At 36.9% G+C, this 12,509-nt stretch overlaps 1 protein-coding gene across 1 annotated transcript in view; it reads left to right on the top strand.

Annotated features, from left to right (window-relative positions):
* The window catches only part of CCDC18 (coiled-coil domain containing 18), a 140,912-nt gene extending 130,801 nt beyond the window's left edge, over nucleotides 1–10,111 (top strand). The window contains exon 31 of the mRNA XM_060139563.1: nucleotides 9,916–10,111. The gene's annotated coding sequence lies outside the window, so the exon portion shown is untranslated. The remainder of the gene's footprint in view (nucleotides 1–9,915) is intronic.
* Nucleotides 10,112–12,509: the final 2,398 nt, after the last annotated feature.

The raw sequence follows: 12,509 nt of genomic DNA, 5'->3' as shown, positions 1-12,509 counted from the left end.
GTTTCTTTTTGGAGTAATGAAATGTTCTAAAAGCGATTGTGGTGATCGTATAATTCTGTGGATGCTATAAACCATTTAATTATATACTTTAAATGGGTGAATTTTATGGGCTATGAATTATGTCTCAATAAAGTGTTTTTTAAAAAGCAGTCAGAGAAATTCATCATATTAACAAAGTAAAAATTTTGAAAACATCATCAGTAGATGCTGAAAAAGCTTTTGACAAAATCCAACGTCCATTCTTTTTTTTTGTTGTTTTTGGGCTGCATTGGGTCTTTCTTGCTGTGCGCGGACTTTCTGTAGTTACGGCGAGTGGGGGCTACTCTTTGTTGTGGTGGGGGGGCTTCTCATTGCGGTGGCTTCTCATTGTGGAGCACGGGCTCTAGGCACGCAGGCTTCAGTAGTTGTGGCTTGTGGGCTCTAGAGCGCAGGCTCAGTAGTTGTGGTGCACGGGCTTCGCTTCTCCGTAGCATGTGGGATCTTCCCGGACCAGGGCTCGAGCCCATGTCGCCTGCATTGGCAGGCAGATTCTTAACCACTGCGCCACCAGGGAAGTCCCCAACATCCATTCTTGATTAGAAAAAAACTCTAGGAGAAAATATTTTCAAATCATATATTTGACAAGAGATTAATATCCAGAATATAGAAAGAACTCTTAAAACTCAACAACAGGGCTTCCCTGGTGGCACAGTGGTTGAGAGTCCGCCTGCCGATTTAGGGGACACGGGTTCGTGCCCGTTCCAGGAAGATCCCATATGCCGTGGAGCGGCTGGGCCCGTGAGCCATGGCCGCTGAGCCTGCGCATCCGTAGCCTGTGCTCCACAATGGGAGAGGCCACAACAGTGAGAGGCCCGCGTACCACAAAAACAAAAAAAACAAAAAAAAGTCAACAACAGCAACAACAGTAGTAACAACACAATTTAAAAATGGGCAAAGGACTTGAATAGCTATTTCTCCAAAGAAGATATACAGATGGCCAATAAGCACATGAAAAGATGCTAACTAATCATTAGAGAAATGCAAATCAAAGCCACAATGAGATACCAATTCACATCCATTAGGATAGTTATTACTTAAAACAAACAACAGAAAATAAGTTTTAGTGAGGATGTGAAGAATTTAGAACCCTTGTGCATTACTGAAGAGAATGTAAAAGATTTAGCCATTATGGAAAACAGTATGGCAGTTCCTCGAAAAATTAAAACTAGAATTATTATATTACCCAGCAATTCCACTTGTGAGTATATATTGAAAAGAACTGAAAGCAGGGATTTGAACAGATATTTGTACAACAATGTTCCTAGCAGCATTATTCACAATAGCAAAAAAGATGGGAGCAACCCATGTGTCCACTGATGGATGAATGGATAAACAAAATGTGGTATATGCATACAATAATGGAATATTATTCAGCCTTAATAAAGAAGGAAATTCTGATTTGTGCTGCAACTTGGATGAACCTAGAAATCTTTATGCTAAGTGAAATAAGCCAGATATGAAAGGACAAATATTGTATGATTTCACTTATATGAGTTACTTAGAATAGACAAATTCATAGAAATGATGGTTACCATGAGCTGGAAGAAGGGAATGGAGATTTATTGTTTAATAGCTACAGAGTTTTATTTTGGGATGATGAAAAATTCTGGAGATGGATAGTGGCTATGGCTGCACAACAATGTGAATGTACCTAATGCTACTGAGCTGTTCACTTCAAAATGGCTAAAATGGGAAAAATGTTTTGTTATATGTATCTTATCACAATAAAAAACAAACTCCCAGCAATCTAGGAATAGAAGATTAACTTCCTTAATCTGATAAAGGACATCTATGAAAAACCTATAACTGATACCATACTTGATGATGAAAGACTGAATGATATCCTCCTAAGATTAGAAACAAGGTAAGGATATCCACCCTCACCATTTCTTTCCAACTTTTAATGGAGGTTTCAGCCAGTGTAATATGGGGGAAAAATAAAATAAGAGCTTCCAGATTAGAAGGGATGACAATCCCAATCAAAATCACAGCAGGATTTTTTTTTTTGGTAGAAATTCACAAACTTTATGTTCAAAACAAGGAAAGCTAAACAATATGTTGTTTAGGTAAACATAGGCAATAACTATAAAGAAAAACAAGAGAATGCTTAACACAAAAATCAGGATAGTTGTTATCTCTGGAAGTAGTGAGGGAATTCAACTAAGGAGGAGCATACAGAGAACTTCTGGGATGTAGAATGACCTGGATGGTGGGTAGACAAATTATTCACTTTATTATCCCTTAAACTGCACATGAAAGTTTCCATATAATTTTGCATTACACTATGTATCCCAGCCTACTAAAAAAAAAAAAGTTATGTTTCTCAAAAGTCTTCAAATTAAAGGAATATAAGGCATGTAAACAGAATTTAAGGAGGCTTAAGATAGGGACACATTAACATGATACAACTAGGTAATTCAGAGAAGAAAGAGAGATCAAGGATTTCCTGGAGGAAATAGCATTACAAGTTGAAATGAGAAATTCCAAAACCAAATCCTCTGTCCAAATAATATAGCATCCTATTTGAAAAGACAATGAAAGGAACTGCGTGAATTGAAGCAATGCTCGGGTTTGCACCAGACTTGTAGATTTAAATTCTAGATTCTTTCCCCAAAGAGAATTGTTTGACTATAAGGGGCACCATTGTGAATCTGATTATATGTAGGACCCAATTTTAAGATCCTACCTAGTAAAAATTTTTTACATAGCAAAAAATTTCATGTTTATTTGATTTTTGCATTACTTTTCTATTGCCACAAACTATCACAAATTTAGAGGTTTAAAACCATACCCATTTATTATCTCACATTTCTACAGTCAGAAGTCTGACAAGCAGTGGTAAGGTTCTCTGCTCAGGATCTTATGAGGCCAAAATCCTGGTGTTGGTAGGGCTATGATCCTTTCTGGAGGCTTTGGGGAAGAATTTACTTCCCAGGCTTCTTCAGTTGTCAGAATTTAGTTCCTTGTGGGTCTAGGACTGAATCTCTGTTTTCTTGACCTGTGTTTCCCTCCATCTTCAAGTCAGCAACTGGGAGTCAAATCCTGGTGGTGCTTCAAAGTGACTTCCTCTTTTGCCTACCTTTTTTTCTGCAGCATCTGGAGAATATTCTCTGCCTTTAAGGGTTTGTATGATTAGGTTAGATCCACTTAGGTAATTGCCCTTTCATAAGGTCAACTAATAACCTTAATTGCATCTGCAAAGTCCCATTTCTGCAGTACTTAGAGTATTGTTTGACTGAATAACCAAGGGGCCGGAATCTTATGGAAGGGGGTATCTTTAGAATCCTGCCTATCACAGTTGTCATCCATGTCAAGAAATATTTCAATAATTGAGCATTGTATTCTCATGGCACTGTGCTGGGACCTGAAGATTTTAAATGTACAGTCAACCAGCTTCAAGGAATATATAATCTAGTTGTGTGCTATTAATATAAAGTGTTTGTATAGAATGAGGTTTTGTGTAGAATTTGTCTTAAAATACTGTTTCAATTGTATCATCTGAGTTTAGCCAACTCTTCAAAATTATTCTGTTCAATTTCATTTTTTAAAATAAACCCAGCATATTGACTGGGTTTATTCACTTGTCAGTAATGACAGTTAAGTCATAGCTGAACAGTTAAAAAAACCTCTTTTCAGTGAGTAAAATAATTCTTCTGTCTTAAGGCGTCAGTAAATTTGGGAGGAAGGCGATGAAAACCTACAAAACAAAACTTACCTAACTGAGATCTAAAACCTGAGCCAAATCTCTAGATACCAACAGTATTATTGCAGTGGAAGCATTTCAGGAGCTTCCTGTATAACATGCTAATTCTCTCTTCTTTAAATGGACTAGATAGAAGTGGTACAACAGCAGAATCATTCTAGCCTAATAACCAAATTAAGGAAATGTTTAGTGCTTTAAATGCATTTCTCAATAATAATTTTGTAGTCTGGGCATACTTCCATTTACCTCATTAAATTTGGGTATCTTCATATATTGTGATTCATTTGAGAAGTTAATAGCCTCAGCGTTTTACAACAGACACTGTCTAAAGTAGTTAGGAAGACAGAAAGCTTTTAGTTCAACTCATTTCCCCTTGAATAGAGAGCTCAATAAGCCATTTCCTCATGTTGAAATAAAAGCTGTTTACTGAGAATACAGATCAAATTTTGTTGCTAGAAAAGTGTGCGTGTGTGTGTGTGTGTGTGTGTGTGTGTGTGTGTATAATGAGCCCATGCAAACAGTATTTGATATATCTAAATTCTAGTACAGTGGAAAAATTTGACACACTTTTAGGTTTCATTTTAACTATAATTTTATTACCCTGATCAATATTGTTTGCCTGTTTTTGAATGGTACCTGTTTTAACCTTTGAATCCATTGCACAATGGCTGGGTTTTTTAATCACCAAAAGATCACTTTTAATATGTTGTTTTTTATCCTTCTAATCTTTTTTGAGCATAGAGATTTTTATAAGTTACTGAAATATAGTTGATGTACAATATTATGTTAGTTTCAGGTATACTACATAGTGATTTGACACTTGCATACATATGGAATGATCACCACAATAAATCTAGTAACCATCTGTCACCAAAGTTATTGCAATGTTATTGACCATATTCCTTATGCTGTATATTACATTCCTGTGGCTTATTTATTTTATAACTGGAGGTTTGTAATTCACCAGTTTTCCCCCACCTGCCCACCCCTGGCCTACCACCCATTATTCTCTGTATCTATAAGTCTGTTTTCACTTTGTTTTGTTTGTTTGTCTGCTTTGTTTTTTAGATTCTCACATATATATGTGAGGACATAGGGTATTTGTCTTCCTCTGCCTTATTTTATTTAGCATAGTACCCTCTATATCCATCCCTGTTATCGAAAATGGCAAAATTTCATTCTTTTTTTGGTTTGGCTGAGTTATATTTCATTGTATACAGGAGATATATGTATATAATATTATATATACCACATATTCTTTATGCATTCATCTATCAGTGGACACGTAGGTTGTTTTCATATTTTGGCTATTGTAAAAAGTGCTGCAGTGAATATTGGGGTGCATATGTTTTTCTAATAAGTGTTTTTGTTTGGGTAAAAATCCAGAAGTGAAATTCCTGGGTCATACAGCAATTCTATTTTTTACTTTTTGAGAAACCTCCATACGGTTTTCCATATTGATTGCACTAATTTACAATCCCACTAACAGTACCCAGGGTTCCCTTTTCCCACATCATAGCTAACACTTGTTATTTATTGTCTTTTTGATGATAGCCATTCTGACAGGTGTGAGGTGATATCTCACTGTGTTTTTTTTTATATATATAAATTTATTTAATATTTGGCTGTGTTGTGTCTTCGTTGCTGTGCGCAGGCTTTCTCTAGTTGCTGCAGGCGGGGGCTGCCCTTCGTTGCGGTGCGCGGGCTTCTCATTGCGGTGGCTTCTCTTGCTGCGGAGCACGGGCTCTAGGCTCGCGGGCTTAGATGCTCCGCGGTATGTGGGATCTTCCCGGACCAGGGCTTGAACCCGTGTTCCCTGCATTAGCAGGCGGATTCTTAACCACTGCGCCACCAGGGAAGCCCTCTCACTGTGTTTTGATTTGCATTTCTCTGACGATTAGTGATGTTGGCATATTTTTATGTGTCTATTGGCCACCTTCTTTGGAAAAATGTCTATTCAGGTCCTCTGCCTACTTTTAAATCAGGTTGTTTGTTTTTTTGATGTTGAGTTGTATGAGTTCTTTGTATGTTTTCAATATATATTTTTTCAATATATATTTTCAATAGTCCCTTATCAGATACATCATTTGCAAATATCTTTTTGCTTTGTTGATAGTTTCCTTTTCTGTGCAAAAGATTTTTAGTTTTATTTAGTTCCATTCGTTTGTTTTTGCTCTTGTTTCCCTCGCCCGGTTTTCAAAGCCAGGCATTCTGAGGGCTCATCTTCCTAGTACTTGACCCCCATGTTGGGGAGCCTGAAGTGGGGTTGGGACTTCTCGCTCCTTGGGGAGAACCTCTATGATTGTGAAATTCCTCCAGTTTGTGAATTACTGACCTGGGAGTGTGGGTCCTGACTATACTATGTCTGTGCCCCTCTTACCCATCTTGTTGTTCCTTATTAATATCTTTAGTTGTGTTAATCTCTTCTGGTAGTCTTCATGTTGTTCTCATAGATAGTTACTCTGTAAGTAGTTGTAATGTTGGTGTGCCCATGGGAGAAGGTGAGTTCAGGGTCATCCTACTGTGACATTTCAGCCACACCCCCCATATTGGCTGGTTTTTAATCAGAGTCTGCTTTACTTTTCTCCCCCATTTGACACTGTCCACTACCATGGCTTGATGGTCTCTCCTCTCTGATCTTTTCAAATACCAGTGTCTAAGGTCCTCCTATTTCTTTGATAATTCTTATCTTGGGCTCCCTAACAGGTTTAGATGTTGTTGACTTCCTTGAACCTTTTCTTTTCTTTCTGATGTGCTTATCTGAATGCCTCATCCATTCTCTTGGCTTCATTTATAGATGTGTAGAAACCTTCCCTGGAAAGGTCTAATTGCTATTGTTTTGTTCACGGGCATTTCATTTTGTCAAAGACTTAGCTTATTTTCAATAATTTATTTCTTTATTTTGTATTAATTTTTATTGGAGTATAGTTGCTTTACAACATTGTAAAGCAACAGTTTCTGCTGTACAGCAAAGTGAATCAGTTATATGTATACATATATCCCCTCTTTTTGATTTCCTTCCCATTTCGGTCACCAGAGATTATTTTCAATAATTTAATTGTTTTACAGACAAATATTGTATCTTCCCCAATTTTAGCTTTGTTGACAGAACACCCTGAAAAACTTCTATGTCAGGACATTGAAACGGGGTGTTTTTGTTTTTTCCTAAAATGTTTAGTTATTTTTTTCCTGAAAGGTCTTTTCCTCAAAAGTGCATTTTAGGACCCGCATGCAGCGAATTAAGAAGCCACTAGAAGGCGCCAGCCACTTACACAATGACTGAGTAACGGGTCCCCTCCTTCCCTGTTCTGAACTGTTTCTAAATCAGAAAAGTCAAGTCTTCTTGGTAAAAGCCTCAGTTAGTATGTTTATATTCTCTGTCGTTTGTGATTTGTACTGCTATACAAGCATGAAGGCAGAGATAGTTATGGCCACACATACTTCTCCCCAGCATAAAAATTGCTTCTATGCCCTTCACTACAGGGCAGAATGACCAGTTCAGAGTTAGATTTCTTTCTCAGCTTTTCTTTGCATGCCCCTCTGCCATGTTTTTCCCCCTCAGCTGTGAAGTTTATCATATTCTTGTATTGCTCAACTGAATGGCTGTAATTATGTTAATTGACTTTAAAGTGGTCAAATTTCTTTTTCCACCTTTCTCTGTTTCTGTTTTTCTATCTTCCCTCTCCTTCCATCATATATTCCCAAGTATATTTTCCTGATTATTTTTTAATTTTTCAAATATTTTACTCCTGAAAGCAATGTTACAAGAAATAGGAAGGTCATGGTATACAAAACTCTAGGAGTAAGAACAGCCTTAACGTAGGAATGAGGAGGAACCAGAATCTGCCTGCTTGGTATAAACCTCCTTTGGGGCTGGTCTTCCATAGCAGGCGAGGGTGAATGTGGTACCTCATCATCCAGACAGAAAAGATATCTCTCCAAGTCTTTATAGAGGAGAAGAGTAAGCAAGATGGGTGGCTCTGAAGCATCTGGGAATGTGGTTCACAATAACGCACAGAGTTAGCTAAATAAGAAAATCCATGACCATTATGGAGGAAAGATCAAAGAGTCTGTAAACTCAAGCAAATATAAGAGCTGCCACATTGGAGAGACCCAAAATCCATTTAGATCAGTTTTCATGCTTGAAATAATGTCACAAAGAAAGTTTTGTGGGAAGGTAGAAAAGTTTCATATTGTGACTCCCTCAAAATGTCCCTAAAGCATGTTTGTCTTTATAATCCACTACAATTGTTCATCCCTGAAGTATTTAAATTCTTTTGGCTAGTCTTCCATTTCAGTTTATAAATCCTCTTGGGATTAGAAGCTCCTTATGTTACTAGTCATTTATTTATTTTAAAAAAGCATTACTGTGCACTTACTTCATGGCAGGCACTGTTTTATATATGTCTTGAGAATACAAAGATGACAAGACAGAATCCCCTCATGCTTGAAAAGATTAGCATAGTGAGAAAGATACCCTAATAAATAAAGTGTAAAGTAGTAATCTTGTCCTAAATCACCTTTTGCAAGGATGCTTTCTTCCTCTAATATTCTAGAATTTATAGAATAAATCCAAGCAGACTCTTTGTCAACAAAAGTACACTACAAATACATCACTTTTATTTTTGAGATGTAAGTTTTTAATGCATGTAAGAGTTCTTCCTTTCTTTTCTGATTCTAAACTTCAGTCATTTTTCAATATGCCTACAATGTACCAGGCACTGTGCTAGGATACAAATATGAATATGACATTGCCTCTGACTCTTCAAGTTGTTTATTTTACATCTCCTCTCTCCTTAAACCTCCAGCACTTCATCTTCCCTCACTTTCAACTGGTGATCTCACTTTACACTTCATTGAAGGAACAGAAGCCATCAGGCAATAATTACTACATCTTCTCACCACCAAATACTTGTACTCCCTCCTTTCACGATGAAGAAGCATACCCTGTCCTCTCTAGGGCACTGGATTGCATGCCTGCCTAGTTGAAGATTCACTCCTGCCATTATCTGACCTCTGTTCTGCGTCATGCCTAAACTCTCCCTAGAGTCCACATTCTTGCCAACTTATGCCCTTCCTTTCACAGTGAACCTTATCAACAATTGTTTATATTGTACTTGCTCTCTCCACTTCCTCAATTCTCTTTCTCTGTTCAACCCACTCCAATTATATTTTCATTGCATTTGTGGAAATGACTGTTGTCAAATCTGTCACCAGTGACTTCGCCTTACCAAATTCAGTATTAGTTCTCAATCCTCTCTAATTTGACCTCTCTGTGGGATTTGGCAGAGATGACCATTTCCTCCTATTTGAAACACATTCTACCGTTAGCTTCAACCACATGGTCTCAGTTTTCCTCCTATATCACTGGAGTTGCTTCTGGGTCACTTCTTCCTTTATTCCATCTCTAAATATTAAAGTGCCCTGGGTCTCAATTCTAGAGCCTCTTTTCTTCTGCATTTAAACTCACTCCATAAGTCATTATATCTAGTCTCGTTGCTTTAAACACAATTTATATGCTGATGAATTACAGAATTATGTGTCTAACTCTGTTCTCTCCCTAGATCTCCACTCCTGAATATCCAGCTGCCTTCTTACATCTCCATTTATGTCTCTTAGTGTATCTGAACTAGAACAAGACCAAAACAGAATTATTGGTCTCCCTTCAGAGTTTTTTCCTATCACAGTCTTTTCCATCTTAGATGAAGCATCCTCACTCACCCAGTGCTTCTTCTCACCACCCCATGTCCAATCCATCAGCAAGTCTTACTAGCCTTGGAAGTTCCTCTCCAAGGCCTCTGAGACCTGCAGAGCTTTCTGGACTCATCTGTTACACTCCTACCTTGTTCACTGCATTCTGACCACATGGGCTTGCTTTATAGTCCTCATTAATGCCAAATGCATTTCTGTCTCAAGCTTTAGCTCTTATTGTTCCCTATGCCTAGAACACTTTTCCCACAGAGCTCTTCCCATGGCTGACTCCTCACCATTCACTTCCCAGAGTTATCCATGCAAATGTTGTCTCCTCTCTACTCTATCCAAAGTACTCTGCCCACCCACTGCCTACCCCCAAAATTATTGTATACCCCATCACCCTGTGTTATTTTTTCATAAGACTTACCATTACCTGAAAGTATTTATTTGTCCACATTTTTGGTTTCTCTTCTCACCAGAATGTAAGGCAAAAGGAATGGCTCTCATGTGTTTTACTCACCCCTGCATCCCCAGTGTCTGGCATATAGAGATGCTTAATAAACAATTATTAAGTGAACGAAAAATTGAATTAATGAATGGGAAGACAGGAAAGCCAGCATATAACAACCTTCAGTGATATGAACTGTGACAGAGATGACCAACCAAGGAAATGATCCATGAAGATAAGTAGCTATCTAATTGCTAGATAGTTTTATATACCTTGAAAATGTAAGCTTGTATTTTTATTATTCAGATCTTTTTTAAAACTCTTTTTTTATTGAATGAAAGATTCAAGTTCTATAGTACTTTACAATTTTCAAAAGTTTCACACATGATTTTATATAATCCCATAATAACCCATTTTTTGAGTCCCCTACCCCTTTATTGCCCCTCCCCCCTTCCCTCTCCCCACTGGTAAACATCTAATTGTTCTCTATATCTGTGAGTCTGCTTCTTTTTTGTTTTATTCATTAGTTTGTCGTATTTTTTTGATTCAACATATAAGTGATATATAGTATTTGTCTTTCTCTGTCTGACTTATTTCACTTAGTATAATGCCCTCCAAGTCCATCCATGTTGCTGCAAATGGCAAAATTTCATTCTTCTTTATGGCTGGGTAGTATTCCATTGTGTGTGTGTGTGTGTGTGTGTGTGTGTGTGTGTGTGTGTGTGTGTGTGTGTGTGTGTGTATCTCACATCTTCTTTATCCATTCACCTGTTGATGTACACTTAGGTTGCATCCATACCTTGGCAATTGTAAATAACACCGCTATGAACCTTGGGGTGCATGTATCTTTTCAAATTAGTATTTCTGGGTTTTTTTCAGATATATACCCAGGAGTGGAATTGCTGGGTCATATGTTAGTTCTATTTTTAGTTTTTTGGGACGTCTCCATACTGTTTTCTACAGTGGCTGCCCCAGATTTACATTCCCACCAACAGTGTTCCCTTTCCTCCACATTCTCACCAACATTTGTTATTTGTGTTCTTTTTGATGATAGCCATTCTGACAGGTGTGAGGTGATATTTCATTGTGGTTTTAATTTTCATTTCCCTGATGATTAGTGATGCTGAGCATATTTTCATGTGCCTGTTGGCCATCTGTGTTTCCTCTTTGGAAATATGTCTATTCAATCCTTCTGCCCATTTTTAAATAGGGTTGTTTGGTTTTTTTGATGTTGAGTTGTATGAACTGTTTATATATGTTGGATATTAACCCCCTATCAGTCATATCATTTGCAAATATCTTCCCCCATTCAGTAGGTTGCCTTTTTGTTTTATTGATGGTTTCCTTTGCTGTGCAAAAGCTTTTAAGTTTAATTAGGTCCCATTTTTATTTTTGCTTTTGTTTCCTTTGCTTTAGGAGATGGATCAAAAAAAAAAAATTGCTACAATTATATTGAAAAGTGTTCCACCTATGTTTTCCTCTAGGAGTTTTATAGTATCTGGTCTTACATTTAGGTCTTTAATTCACTTTGAGTTTATTTTTGTATATGGTGTTAGAGAATGTTCTAATTTTACTTTTGTACAAGTAGCTGTCCAGTTTTCCCAGCACCATTTATTGAAGAGACTGTCTTTTCTTCATTGTATATTCAGATCTTGAATATTTAAAGATAGCTAAACTAACACTTTTCATACAGGAAAGCACCCCTTTCCACTTTTCAGCTTCATTTGATTCTTCCAAATTTAGGCTCATATCTCATTTCTCACCCCCTTTTCAGGCTTATACAACATATTCTTCACAAAAACAATAGCAAATGAATAGTTAGGATTATTTGTATCTTTGATATGCTATAGTTAAATGATGTTTTGGACTTTAATTGCAGGACAGTTGCTTTCAAGATTTCTGTGAAATACTCTGATAGTCACCTCAAAATTATTAAATGTATTTTAAGTAAATTATCAAAGAGTGTCATATATTATGATCTTTAGGTCTTCCTTTATTTTTCAGTCAGGTTTACTGAGGAATAATTTATATATAGTAAATTCAGTTCTATGAATTTTGACAATGATATACAGTCATGTAACCACCTCCACAATCAAGATATAGAACACTTCCATCATCTCAAACTTTCCTCGTGCGTCTTTGTAATCAATTACCTTCCCCCATCCCTTGTCTACCACTGATTTGTTTTCTGTTCCTATAGTTTTGTCTTTTCCAAAATGGAATAATATAGTATATATCCCTTTGAGTTTTTGATAGTGCATCAGTAGTTTGTTCTTTTTTATTGCTGAGTAGTATTTCACTATATGACTGCACTATATTTATTCATTTATATCTTTCTGTGCTAACTACATTTTGAGGTATTAAAGCCTGAAATATGATTTTCTGGAAGACATCTTGGGTTTACGAAATAAATGTTTATTGAGCCTCTCCTATGTGCCTGTGGATTCTAAGGTGAATAAGATGCAGTTCTCTTTTGAAGGAGAAATAACAGAGCAGGTAAAAGAACAGGATGTGAGCTTCTTGTTGTTTTTAGAAAGGATCTAATAGAGGGCAAGCTTTGTTAGACTGAAAACTCTTTGAAACATAATCACATATAGTATTTAACTATGGAATGATTTCACAAAT

Source organism: Lagenorhynchus albirostris, chromosome 2 (assembly GCF_949774975.1).
Source record: "Lagenorhynchus albirostris chromosome 2, mLagAlb1.1, whole genome shotgun sequence".
NCBI lineage: Eukaryota > Metazoa > Chordata > Mammalia > Artiodactyla > Delphinidae > Lagenorhynchus > Lagenorhynchus albirostris.
This window is presented reverse-complemented; position numbering and strand designations above follow the sequence as displayed.